At 44.8% G+C, this 14,101-nt stretch overlaps 2 long non-coding RNA genes across 2 annotated transcripts in view; one reads left to right on the plus strand and one right to left on the minus strand.

Annotated features, from left to right (window-relative positions):
• The window catches only part of LOC133225092 (uncharacterized), a 97,600-nt gene that overhangs the window by 27,306 nt on the left and 56,193 nt on the right, over positions 1-14,101 (minus strand). The gene's annotated exons all lie outside the window — the stretch shown is intronic.
• Positions 10,521-13,771, plus strand: LOC133224985 (uncharacterized). Its single transcript, XR_009728988.1, has 2 exons — positions 10,521-11,019; positions 13,195-13,771. It is a non-coding gene; the product is annotated as an uncharacterized LOC133224985 (long non-coding RNA).

A 14,101-nucleotide genomic window follows, 5' to 3' on the forward strand; every position in this document is an offset into this window, starting at 1 on the left:
GGCCAATGTGCATTGCAGGTGATACTGAACGCATTACTGCAGTTCAGGACCAGCTCCTGACAGATCAGCAGCCACTGTACAGTGAATCTTGGCCTGGCACCTACTGGGAAATGCTCCTGCTTTACCAGTGTCTGCCTTTTCCACAGGCTTATCAGGAAAGCCAGTAAATAAACAACCTGTCTGACCTGGATTCTTTCCTTACCCCAAGAAAGAGCTCTATCGATCAAGGTTGAAGCCAAGAGATGTCCTTGGAGAAGCTTGCATTTGGCTGTCCATAGTGCTCTGGTTCTGTGAATAACTGGAATTGTTTCTTTTCCAGGACTTTTGGTCTTTGCACTTAATATGCCATTTTTTACAAGGGCCATAATGATGAGGAGAGCCAGAGATGCTGAGGAACAGGCAGGTCACTCCTTGCAAGTGCCAGATGATCTACAGCATACCATTAGCAGGGCAATACACTGCTTTCAGAACCCACGCAAGGTTTCTCCTATAAGCCATGGGTTTGATCTCCACCAGGCTATCTCTTTCTTCATGTTTGTCAGTTCTAGGGGAAGAGAATTATTTCTGCTTCCTTGTCTGTAATAAATTCAGGTAGGGCTTGTGCTGGCTGTGAGGCTAAAGCTGAAAGATGCTCCTCCCATGACATTGAAAACGGCTGAAAAGAGGGACATGAGCAGATTGCCAGGCAATCAAATAGTCCCAAGGTAACCTGTGCTGAGGGATTTGCTTTGGTCTTTTGCTGGTATCCATCTTCTTTTTCTTCTCACAGCATCAGTACTTTCTGCCAGATGGCTATTATTTTTTACAGGACTACAGACAATTATACCTGTCAAGGGCATGCCAGAGTAGTTAGCATTTATGGTGTTAAGGAGATTACCTTCTAAATGTTAATGGCAGATGTAGATGTGGTAACTTTCCTACTGAAGATCCGTATTAGATCACTGCTTTGCAGTGCTGAATGGATGCTGTGAGATTTACAGATGTGATTGCTCTTCAGGTCTGGAAATGTGCCTGTACACAGGATGGACACAGCTGATGGCCACACAGTTTGTCACCATGTGTAAGCACAACAGGGTCTTCCACCACTCATGTATGATAACGCTCAAGCCTAGAGGAGTTTCCTTTCACATGATTCTCTGAGCAGGGTCACATCTGCAGGTATCAAGGAGTGTGTTTCCTGGGCATTTAGGTTGTGGGGGACATTTCTGTTGCCATTAGAGCCAAAATTGATGTGAGACCCACTAGATTTCCAGTCACTGCAGCTGCCTGACTGTGTTCTCAAAGGACAGAGGGTTTAATCAGTTGTCAGGAGCTTGGGAAGGGTAGCACCGTGCAGAGAGATGGACATGGGATGCTGTAAGACATGTCAGAGAACTCCATCTAGACTGAACGTTGCATCTGGGCGAGCAGAGGGGAGAGCGTTTGTTGTCTTGTTGGGTTTTGGGTCATGAGAAAAGCGAAGGCTGAGGCTGAATAAGGAGTTCTCCCAGCCTCTTGTTAGTGGTATGGATCTGAAGAACAGCGACGTTTGGCCCCAAGGAGACAGCCCTTTCCCATGGTCCCAGGAAAGCTGAATTAGAGTTCCCATAACAAAATCCTTGGCTTTTCCTGCTGGTGTGCAGCCAGGCTGGTCAAAGGGTGTCAGAGGGTGTTGCAGCTCGCTCTGCGTCAGGCTGTTCCTGAAGGCGTGCTGTGCAGACACAGGGCAGGATTTGCGACTGTTGATTCCAGGGAACAGCAGTGGTTAACACCAGAGGCAAGCCTGGCCCTTCCTGTTTATTCTTTCCAAGGGCATCTGTCCTCCCACAGCTGAAGGGGAAGGTAAAACAGAAATGAAGAGGAGGATGTCCCAGACACTGTCCTTGGAGGGAAGAAAGCAAAACTGAGTGAAAAGGCGAGCAGTGTTTCTGTTTCTGCCCTTGATGCATCAAAGACAGAGGTGAGGGGGGGTTAGCAAACCTTGGGAGGAGGCCCCCAAAACCCAATTTCTTTGACATTAATTGGGTTGAAGAATAAGGAGATTCATTGCTGATTCTTACATGTGACTGTCTCTGTAAGCACAGAGGAATCTCACGTCAAGGTCAGCAGCTGAGCTATGCCCTTGGCAGAGCATGCACTGCTCTCACTGGGCTGTATTCTGCTCTCAGTTACACCAACACAAGCGCAAGATGGCTCAGCTCAGGCCAATGCAATGGGTGAACCAGGGCATTGCTGTCAGTAAGAGTTTGGCTTAGCAGTGTCGGGGGGTTTTATTGCTGTGCTGTGCTGACTGCACTGGGGGATGTCTCATCTGTGTGTGCCCATCTCATCCAGGCATCTGAAAGCATGGGTTAGATCAGCTGATGGGACTCAAGACCTGCTTTGAGGAAAGAGGGGCAAATCTGGCACAAATACATCTGTGTTGTGACTGTTCACAGGTAGTATCTGCATTTTGGATGGGAGTGACGCTTTCTGTTAATGAGCTGGACTCTGACAAGGGTGTTGGGTTGGCAGGTGAGGTGCTGCCATGGTTATTCACCAAAACCTATATCCATGCACAGCTCTCCAGAGCATTTCCAACCAGTGGGATAAGTTAATAAGGTCGCACAAATGCGAATAATCATCTCGGGTGCTGCTGTGTCAGTGTGACTGTGGCATCTTGATTATATCAATGGAGAGGGTGCTTTGGTCCTGCCAGCTGAGCACCCCCCCGAAGGAGGAGGAAGGAGGAAGGCTCCAAGGACTGGCGTCCTCTACAGGGAGATGTTATTAATGACTTTGGTACAATAGATTAACTCATTCCCCAGAAAAGAGGCTCTAAATGGAGGAAGAGTGAAAGGAAACCAAACAAACACGTTTGCACAGAACCCATATACACAGAGTCTGTTCATCCATTTGTCTGTAGATGTTGTAGACTCACCCAGCGCTGAATGAGCTTTTCTTACCTGACACGTTCCCAGCAATTGCAGTGTCTTTTCAAGAACAACAGTGGCTTTTCCAGCTTCCCAGGACTACACAGGGAGAGGCATGAAAAGTCTTGGGCTAGCTGCAGATGTCCCATTTGCAGAGCACAGCAGGATTTGATTCAGGAGTAGAACAACTTTCACCACAAAGCTGAAAGGCTTTGGAAGTGTCCCCTTATTTCCTGAGCTCTGTGGACAGCCAAATCCACTGAAAGTGAGGGAAATGGCAAAATCCTCACTGGTTTGGCAAGTTCCTCATGATTTGATATTTTATTTAATGGAGACTTGGGTATTGCCAAAAGCAGAATTCAATTCTTATTTCTCCAAGCAGGGCTGATTTGATTTGGTCACTCCAGGAGCCTTTTCAGCTCAAGATTTAAAGTCGGATTCAAAAGATAAGAGTCTATATCCAGAAAAATGGAGAAAGGCTCCATATCCAGATAACTTTTGGCTCTGAAAAGAGCAGTCACAGCTGTGACTAGCTGTGTCTAGCTACGACGTATGATCCGCATCCATCCTAGAAGGGGTTTTACTGTTCTTTTTAGTATAAGAGCTGCTTGAAGGTATCTCACATACTTCACATTTCATCGAAGTTTTGAAATTCCAAATTTTGATGATAAATATAACACCTCTCATCCACTCCCTGTAAAACTGACCCTTTTCTGTTTTTTTCCCTTAAGATTTTAATATTTTTAGCTTCAAAACATTGAATGACTGGGTAGAAAGACAACTAGTGAATTCCTCCATCCTCCCTGTTTTCCAAGGCTCTGGCTGATGTGTTCTGCGCCATTAAGTCTGAGAAAGGCAGCACCTTTGAATATCAAACTGCAGAAGGTGCCTACAGAGATACACTATAACCACCATCTTAAAAGTACTGAATCAAGCAGAAAAAAGGGCTCTTTGAAGAGCAGAAACATCTTTGCTGTTTTGTGAGGCTGTGCAGATAGGGCAATACTGGGAAGCTGGTTGCACACTGCCAGTGCTGCCCACAGTAAGCTTTACTTGAAAGACCTCGGTGTCCAGCTTTAATTCCACTCAGGCTAAAAAGACGTCTGCAAAATCTCAGCTAGAAGAGCAAACCCGTCCAACTCCGCCTGCAGCTCCTGCTCACTGATGATTTTCAGTCACAAAGCTCAAATGTTCAGCTCTGGGACAGCAGCCTGCTCCTTTGTTGAAGTTAATGGAGTACACAACTTCATACAGCCCAAAGAGCGCTGCAGCTTCCAAAGGCAGATGTTTCTCTCCCTCAATTTGTGCTTGTTCTTGCAATTTTATTCATTAGATGTAACTCACAGGAGAAACACCTTCTGGTGTCGAAGGGAGGCAGCGCCGCTTTATCTGCAGTTGTGCAAACAGCTTTGAGGTTTGTTTCCTGCAGTCATTTTATGTATAAGTAAAATGCACTTGGCTGCAGAGTTTGAATGAAGCATTACACTCAGCTTTGATTGCATTTTGCAAGGAGTGACCCCTAAATGGATACCATCCATCCCATGGGTATGAACCGCTAAAGGTTTGTGTGCTGTTTGCTTGGGATGTTCACTGGGCAGAAGGAAGACCAGATTAGCTCCTATTCATGCTAGATGCTGTATCTCTTACACAAAGAGGCAGTGCCTGCCTCCATTCTGCAGTACTAGTCAGGGTGTCAGTAATAATCCTCTCAATGCTCATCAGGGTGTCTCCAATTTGGGTATTTCATCACAAAAACAAGGTATGGGGCAAGAGTGAATGTTCAATGCAACAAGTAAATGTAATTACAGGCTCAGAATTCCTCACCTGCAAAAATAGCGTGTAGTTATTCGTTCTGGACAAGAACACACTCCTAAATTAAAGAAAGGTCACCAGAAAAGATGTAGTGAAACACCCATACCCTCTTCTCATGGAGGAGAAAACCCCTGGTCTTAAATTTCAGTGGGTATTAAGGTTGGAGTGTCAGGATGAGCAAGAAGAGCAGCAGATCATGGGCTAGACGTGTGAGGAAAGCAGCAAATGTCCCATCACTGATGGGTACTCACTTCAGCAGCAGTGTAAGCCACCACCTGGGTTTTGAAGCCTATCACTACCTTGTCTCAGCCTGGCTTTCTTGCACAGACTGTTCTGCTGCAGTGAATGCTCTTACTAAGCCTCCTAATTGAATCAAGTCAGTGTCCCGGTGTTGGTAGAGAGTATTTCTTCGCTCTGAAAAGCATTTTCGTTGAAGGGCACCTAATACATTAAGAGGAGAGGTGCCACCATTCACTCCACTTGTCACTTTACATCTGGTCAGGGGTGCCAGGAAGGAAATCCAGCAGTGCAGGAGAACAGGATTAATTTGTTAATGAATGACAAGAGAAAGGCCTTCTGCAAAGGGGTGCTGGAAGAGGCAAGTGTGCAGAAGTGGTCGTTAAGGAAAGAGCTGTTTCACTGATGTATGAGGTAAATGTAGAGATAGATGGATACTGTTCAGAGTCAAACGGTAAAGTATATCTCAGGGGCACAAGGTGCCTCCTAAAGAATCACCACGATATATTTGGGGTTGGGTTTTCAAAGTCACCCAGGGGTAATTTCTTTGGGGTTTTTAGTATAATGTATTGGTTTGCTTGAAAAAAAGAAACCAATCCATTTTGAACAACCAAGAGAAGACAAACAGCTGTAATCGAAAAGCATTGAGAGCTACGTCTCCGTTTTGAAGAGGAGAGTGATTTTTCAGAGCTCAAAGCAATGAAGCACCCAGCCTTTACTGTACTTCAGGGGAATGTCAGCACCTAATTCCCTTTAGTTAAAACTGAAACACAATGAATTTTGTGTCAAGCCAGTTCTCTGTACAGAAGAGCGTGTAAAAAGGTTTGCAGAGGATGTTTAGAGGCATAACATAGAGCTATAATATGAAATACATGGCAATTTAACATACAACTACAGTTGTATTATGCAGCCGTTATCGACGGTGTGACTGACACAATGTCCAATTAGGAAGCAGGAAATGACATCTCTTGCAGCTTAACAACTACACTGTTAAATATGGTCAGTCTTTGCCTTAGGAGAGTTATTAAAATGGCAGAAATTAGTGTTAAAATAATTGATTGGCATTTCCTTAAGATGCAGTAATATTCCTGTAAATCTCCTTTAGATAAGAGGATGTACCTGAGACATTTAAAGGACTTTTGGTGCATGTGCAGTGAGGGTGACTCTCAATGAATAATAAATGACTCTGGGTGACTTGTTGTTATGGCTCTGATACTGCACGATATTAACTTTAAAGGCATGCCTCCAGAACTCAGAAACTTTATGGACTCCTGTGGTTTACGATCTTATAACCTCAAGTCCTTCATCCCGGAGGCAGCAGCTTCTTTGTTCCATCTCCTGATTACCAGGTAGCTGCTGGCACTGCTTCCCTCTCTGCACCTTACTCTCCGGATCAGGTTCTCTAATGAATGTTAGTTTTACCAGGCTGGAATTGAACCACTTTAAACCATATTTCCTCAGACATAAAAAGTTACCTAGGGCTTTACCATTCCTAAGTGATGTATGCACATTAGCTAATTAATTTATCTGGCTGAGTAGCATATTCATTTCCTTTAATTTCCTATTCTCACTCAAAAGGTAGCATTTCCTTGAATCGAGTGTGGTGGTATAGGAAAGGATTGGCAGATTTAGGCTTTCAAAGACAGCTTCTGGGGTTGGCTTTGAGTTATGCAGCAAAATACATGCGAGTATGCATGTGCATACACACAGACACAGACTCTTGCCTCTACAAGACAGACATGCACCATTTCTGTCAACAAAACAATCATTCTGGTCCAAAAGGGCCTTCTTTTACTAAGTAATCAGCCTAGGATTACTTACCTCCTGTTTTCAAAGATGGATGATCCCCTCCGGAGTGGGGAAACAGTAGGACCTGTATTACATCTGTAATAAAGAGACAGCTACTATCCAGCTTCATTTATTGGTTTATTTATTATAAATCCCAGCTTCATTTATTGGTTTATTCATTATAAATCCCAGCTTCATTTATTGGTTTATTCATTATAAATCCCAGCCACTCAGAATCCTAGGGCATGTTCAGAGCTGATTTTACCCAAAAAGAGCCCTTTTCTGAGCAGTTACAGAACCTATGGTAGGTAGAGCCTTACCCCTCCCTGACTCTGCACCTAATGCAGAGGCTTTTAAACCAGTCTCAGCACCTTTGTGCATGGGACAGGGACACGTATCCAAATATCATTATTCCAAAGGATCACATCAGTGTAATCATATGTACTTCTGGAAATAGACTGGGAAAAAGCCACAACACAGCCTCCAGACAGGCTAGGAGCCATTGCCTCACCTAAGGTCTAGATGCCAGCAACCAGACATTGCTGCCCCATGAACTCATGTGTTTTTCCTTAGCACTGATTTGGGACCACCCCAAGGCCTTTGACATCAAGCAGGACCATAATCTTCACAGCACTCTGTCTGCTCATAGGGGTGACCACAGATTTGCCTCAAATCAGTCATCACCTAGTGATGAGCACACCTCTGGTGTGGTGTGACAGGTCTCCTTCGTGGGCAAAGCATAGTCATGGAGCAGGTTATCCACCTCATCACCACACTCTTCCCTGTATGTAGCTCTCCCAGTATGGCAGTAATCATTCTCTGCAGGTGAGTGTTGGCCACAGCTGGTTTGATTTTCACATGAAGTATTCTGACATGGTGCTGTTCTCTTTCTTCTTCCTTAGCCAGCCCATGCTGCCTCCCTTCTTCCTTCTCATTCGTACTGTGCTAGAAGGGGTAACGGAGCCAACATTCCTTTGCTGAGCTTCTCAGGAACTTTTTTGGGTTTTTTTCTCCTTTCCTTCTTTTTCTTTCCCAGATTTCTCAGCACTTCCAATCAGCTGTTTATATTTAAAGGTTGTCAAACTCATTTAAGTTATAGGAGTTATTAACTCATTTCCCCTCTCTAAGCAGGCTGGAAGAGGGCAATGCTCCCTCTTAGCTTCACTGTTATGCTTTTTAATTGTCCTTAGCTGAAAACTGCTACAAAAAAAAGATGAAGAAAACAAAGTGTAAGTATTTTCTTAAATAAGTGCCATAAATTCAGGGCTTCTGGCAGGGGCTTGATACTGGGTTGATGGCATTCTTGCAAGGGTGGGTGAGACTCCTCTCTTCTATGTCTCTGATATGGGCTGAGACAGTATATGCATTATGCTGGAGTCAGTTTAATGGTGTACTTGACCTATTCAAAGTAACAGATTTATTTATATTTTTCCAGGAAAAAGAAGCAGTTCAAGGCATGCAAAATACTCCGTTTTCTTTAGGACCTCTATGCATGGAGAGGGGTCTGGTTCAACAGGACTGAAGTAGGTTTGGAACTGGGATTCCTTTATGAACTGAAAAATTGCATCATATTGCACTGCAAACTCATACCTGACAAGCGCAGTATTGCTTGAGAGCACAGAACATGTGTGCAGGGGTAATTAAAAGGCTCTTTAACCCATATAGTCTCATGAAGTCTCTTCGACATGAATGTGCAGAACAGTTTAATTGAGCAGATTTTGCTTTTTATGGGAAAGGTGTAAAAAAACCTCCATTGCCATAAGAAAATCATCTTGGTCCATGGCAGCAGAGGCAGGACACGAATGGGCACTGCTTGACCTCAGGTCCTGGTGCTGCAGCATAGCACTGAAGGAACCAACCCCATTTTCACACTGTTTCTCCAAATCCACCAAGTCCCTGGTTATACCAGACACGAGCCATCTCTGCAGCTGCCACGCTCTAGAGGTGCTGCACTTGTTGCTACGAAATCTAGGGGGAAAACCATTTTTTCACCACTTTTCCCTCATTTTCCCCACCACAATTTGCTTTTCTGACATCCCAAAATGGAGTAAAGCTGTTCGATAACCGGATGGTGCAGGCATTCAGGGAGAGGTAGAAAATCAGGCTAGTGTAAACCTGAAAAAAATCAGCAATTTGTTTAAAATACTTGTTCTAATCGTATTTTCCCTTTTCCAGGCAGTTTTGGGAGTGGATAGTAGAGAGACATGCATGCATTACATCGCCTTGTAAGAAGAGAAGGCTTCATGAAGACCTCAGAGCAGCCTTCCAGTACCTGAAGGAGGCCTATAAGGATGCTGGAGAGGGACTCTTCATTAGGGACTGTAGTGATAGGACAAGGGGTGATGGGTTTAAACTTAGACAGGGAAGTTTAGATTGGATATAAGGCAGAAGTTCTTTACGGTGAGGGTGGTGAGGCACTGGCACATGTTGCCCAAAACAATAGTGAATGCTCCATCCCTGACAGTGTTCAAGGCCAGGCCAGACAGAGGCTTGGGCAACATGGTCTAGTGTGAGGCATCCGTGCCTATGGCAGGGGGTTGGAACTGGGTGATCTTAAGGTCCTTTCTCAACCCAAACCATTCTGTGATTCTATGATTACAATACAAAAGCAACATCTTTCCTACTGGAAGTGTGCATACACACATAACTCTGGGCTTATGTACAGCAAGAAGGGGGGGGAACACAAATCAAGCCCAAACATTATAATGTTTTTTGCATTGAGCTGTCTGGGTTGTCAGTTAGGGAAATTAGCCTGTCTGTCACACACCTCTAATTTCCCATCACTTCTCCTGAAACCTGTGGGCTTTTAAAGAAACTTCTTCATTTTCCTCTCATTATTGTGTTTCTTTTTTGCTTCCTCCAGTTCTTAAGTAGGAAGGTCCCAGAGGATCCAAGCATCTGAAGGAGGAACTTCGAAGCACTTTTGTTTCTTGCATGAACTTATACAGAAGTAATGGGGAGCGTGCAGAACATGCCCAGGTTCCTGTGCTGGGTTATCAGGCAGAGAGGGACATATTGAGGGAGGGAAAGGAAGGATGGTGCATGGCCAGCCTGGTGTTGATGCCTGCACAGCATTAGAGGTGTGTTGGAAACATGTTACAGGGTGTTTGTACAACAGCCTGGGTACATGTTTGCTCTGTCTGGGGTATTTGGTCTCAGCTCCTATACATGTTTGTTTGTGCCTCTTGCTGCTCACTGGGGGCTGTATTTGTGTGGGTTGTGCATAAGCCTGTGCCCCTGGGCGTATCTGAACTGTCACCATTCACATAACAGATCCCCATCCAAACCACCTGTGGGTGAGCAGTCCCTTACCCTCCTTATGTGTTCACCTGCACGCCTTCAGCTTCCTTTCTTATTTGATGTTGTGGCTCCCCAGCAAATCCTTTAAGTTTGTAAATGTAAGAAAATGACAGAGCAGAAAAGAAAGCTGGAGCAGCTGGGGATGCCTTGGGGACGGCGCTTCCTGGCCCTTGAGATTACTGTGCTATCGCATTGCACTTAATTGTTGCAGTGTTTAGCAAATTGCATTAATTAAAGTGGCACATCTGGCCTTTTTATCAGAGGCTGTGCAGTTCTGGTTTTGATCCTGCAGTGACAGACTCTGACGGTATCAGCACCCCTGGGTAAACACTCATTACGCCAGGGCAAGGGGTTCCTTTATTCTGCAGGAAGCTGAGAACTGGATGTGATGGGAGCACAGAAGCCTCATTGAGAAGCCTCTGGTAAGCCCTGGAAAGAAAAACTCGGTCATTACTAAAGTTGAACACTACCCTGCCCAGAAAGGTTGGGCTTTGCCTCTTCCTAACTAAACCTATTGCAGGTTTGCACCCAAAAGGCAGCTGAATCAAATGATCAGCCAAAGCTGAAGCTCTGCTCCCCTCCAGAGTCACCTTCCTTTTCCTGTCTGTGCACCTATAGCCTGTACTGCAGCCCCCTCGTTGTACAGAGCAGCTCACAAGCAAACATTGGTTAATTCTAACTCTCCCAGCCTCCTAGATTCAAGGAAGAGAGCTGAAACTCTCAGAAAAGATTTAATGCACTCTACAGTCGAGATCTCTTCAGCTCTGAAGGTACCCACAGGTCCTTAGGGGGGGAAAGTACACACTTTCTTCATAAGAACTTGGTGCCTCCACTCTCAGATCATCACACACGCACTCCATTGTTTCATCCCAGCTAGTTTTAAGGATACATCACATAAAGGACACTTTGCCCCTTACATCAGGGGGAAAGTTCTTAAAATGATGGACCATGAATGGAGCCAAATTACCTAATGGAACAATTATTTTAGCAGGTATTACCTGCATTTAGGTAGTTTTCATATAACCGGAAACTTCGTCTGCTTTTTATTTTAGCAGCATTTATATCCTGGTGCATTGGCCATGGCATTAAAGACCTCGTCAGTTAATCTTAGCAAAAGGAGGAAGAGGTAGGGGAGAAGAGAAATAGCAGGACTCATTTCAACGTACAATGTCAAACCTGACTCTTGTGTTTGCCTTTTAGACTAATAGATTTACTTAAGGAGTGGACAAACTTGCATCCAGACTCATGTAACACAAACAAGCATGCCTGGGTGACAATTAGGTTAACATTTTTAACTTCCTAGTTAGGGTTGAGTGTATTTAGGAGCCTTTCAGAAGACAGCTTCTGAAAGCCTGCAATTTGTGTGCTAATAGAGCCAGCCCCTCTGCAGCATGACCCATTCCTGGCTTAGCCCATTGCATCCTCTAGCACCACTGTAATAGGAGAGAAATGACCCTAAGTGCTATTTGTGATGGCCTGGAAGTTGTAGATAATGACATGGTGCCTAGGACAATTACTCCACCCATCTAATCCCACACTACCATGGCAGTTCTTCCTTTGGGATGGCTGCCTGTGTGCTCCGTGGGGGTCATTTTTGGAAGGGGAGCCAAATTGGGCTTTGTTTTGCCCAACACTTTGGAGAACCAAAGTACTGAATCATGGCAGTTGCACACGTTGTTGTACTGGGCACTTATTTAGGAATGCATCACCTTAATAGTGCAAGTGATGCTTTGCACACTGCATCAGAAGCTATTCTTAAGGAACTGTAAATGGACCAGAACACCTCCTGGAGCCAGTATGAGCTGTGACCCTCAGCTGGCTTGCTGAATCATCAGCATGGACTTCACATCTCCAGGAAACCCATGGTTTGAGCCCAACTTTTAGGTCTGGATGCTCACTGATGCTACAGCATCCCTGCTGAATCTGTGTGCAGGTAGATGAGGGATCCCAAAGTTTTGGGTGCGGGGAAGGTTTTATTTCCCAGCTAAATTAAATGCATTTAGCATTGTCTTCAGAGAGCTTGGTCCCAGGTAAGGCCACATGAGCAGTTCATTTTCCACACACCTGAGTCTGGGTGATGGGCAATGCCTTCAGCAGAACTAGCCCCTGGCTCACACCGTTGCCAGTAAGCCCTTAGCTAAATAACCAAGAGGTGAGGGAGGAGGGAAGGGTAAACTTAAACACAGGAGCCTAAGAAAGAGGCCACTTGTAAATCCAGCCACAGCCAAGCTCCCATTAGAGGCACAGAAATACGGCTGCACAAGGCTGTAGCAGATTTGCAGTTGTATGGGGGAAGTGTTTGCTTCCCTCTCTGTATAATGACTGTTACTGATATCATTACGGTGCTCCACTTGGCACATCCGTTCACTTGGCAGCTCTGGCTGAGGCATTGGGCTTTCCAGTCTATAGAAAGCTTTGCAACACTTCTCCTCGAGCACACGCTCTGCAGCTAAACGAGTAATTATCCAGGAGCTTTAATCAACCTTCATTCTAGCTGCATTTGCCACTAAATGTGTAGCTAACTTTGAAGACCCCCTGAAGCATGAATGCCGGCTCGGCGTTGTGTGCAGGGAAGGCCTTCAATTGCCCTGTTGGTCTGAACAGGAGCTTTCTGTCTCCTACAACTGCTCTCGCCTTGCAGGATTGAAATGAATGGGTGCAGGGATGGCAGCAGAGCTGTGTCAGGAAACAGCTCAACATCTGCCCTAGTGTGGGACGTTTTATTTATGTTCCCCTTGGCAAAAGAAAAGAATCTGCCATCAGGAGGTGGTAAAAAAAGGTGTTTTCCTAACAAAACCAGGCTCTCTGCAGGCACAGTTGCAGAAGAAGTTTGAAAAGTGCCAGAATTTGCAAGCCTGTGTGGGGAGCTAACATCCCTTCAATGCATGGCAAGCTTTCTGGCTCTATCACCCAGCATTAGAGACATTTTGTAGGCTAGGTTGGACGGGGCTTTGAGCAACCTGGTCTAGTGGAAGGTGTCACTGCCCGTGACAGGGGGCTGGAACTGAATGAGCCTTAAGGTCCCTTCCAGCCCAAACCATTCTGTGATATCCTGATGCAATATCAGGAGCAGGAGGTTTGTTCACATGAGTAGTTCCTTCTGAAAATGCTGGCTTATGTCTCTCATTGCATCTAATTTCACTTTTGTCTCTTTTTCTCTTGTCAGCATGGATTCATTTGCTAGCTCCTGTCACCATACTGCACCCTCCATGTCCACACTTCCAGAAGAACCAAGTCTGTTTTGTCCAGCCCCAAGTCCAAGCCATGCATTTCTAAGCCAGAGCCTCTCCTACATGGCGGTCCGGTTTTCCAAGGCATGACTCCATGATGATACTGATCAACTCACAAGCTGAATTCACCAGTCCCCACTTATCTGACTGCAGAGCACACATCAAGAAGGTTACATCACCTGATTTGACCCTGCTAGAACAAGGGTAATAAAGTATCAAGTTATTTCAGCTTTCAACCTAATAATATGTTGCTGATTATAATTTCAGTTCTAGAATTATGAAGATCTTTTTTTGCAAGTAAAAGAATCCATCAGTTCAGTTGATCGCTTGTTCCAATGGTTAATTTTCCTCATCCTTAAAAATTGATGTCTTGTTTCTCATTTGAATAGCTCTAATTTTAATTAGAAGGCATTGGCTTTTGTTGCTAAATTAAACAGTGCCTTGCCTTTGATCTGGTACATACTGCACTGCACGGCCCTTGCTAAATGAAACATAAAGGTTTTTAAATCTCTCTCGAGGAAGTATGTGAGGTATTCAGTTATTTCTGTATCCACTGTCAATGCATAGAGCAAGAGACCACCAATAGAAAGAGCAGCACGTGGAGTGAGAGAGGTACAGAGGGGTACAACTAGATCAGTAAATGGAGAGAGTAAATCCAAAAGTGGAGAGAGAAACAAAGGGAGGAACAGACAGATCAGTAGATCAACAAAATCCCCATTCCCCAGCTTAGAATGAGTCCTTCACCTTAGTGAACAGCTTTTCTTACCTGAAAACTGTGAGCCAGTTCACACATAATCCATCACTGTGTTGATGAAGCCATTTGACTCCTTAATTTCACCTGGA

Source organism: Neopsephotus bourkii, unplaced genomic scaffold, assembly GCF_033783945.1.
Source record: "Neopsephotus bourkii isolate Nb327-2 ecotype Australia unplaced genomic scaffold, CSIRO-AGI_Nbou_v1 NB_1749, whole genome shotgun sequence".
Classification (NCBI taxonomy): domain Eukaryota; kingdom Metazoa; phylum Chordata; class Aves; order Psittaciformes; family Psittacidae; genus Neopsephotus; species Neopsephotus bourkii.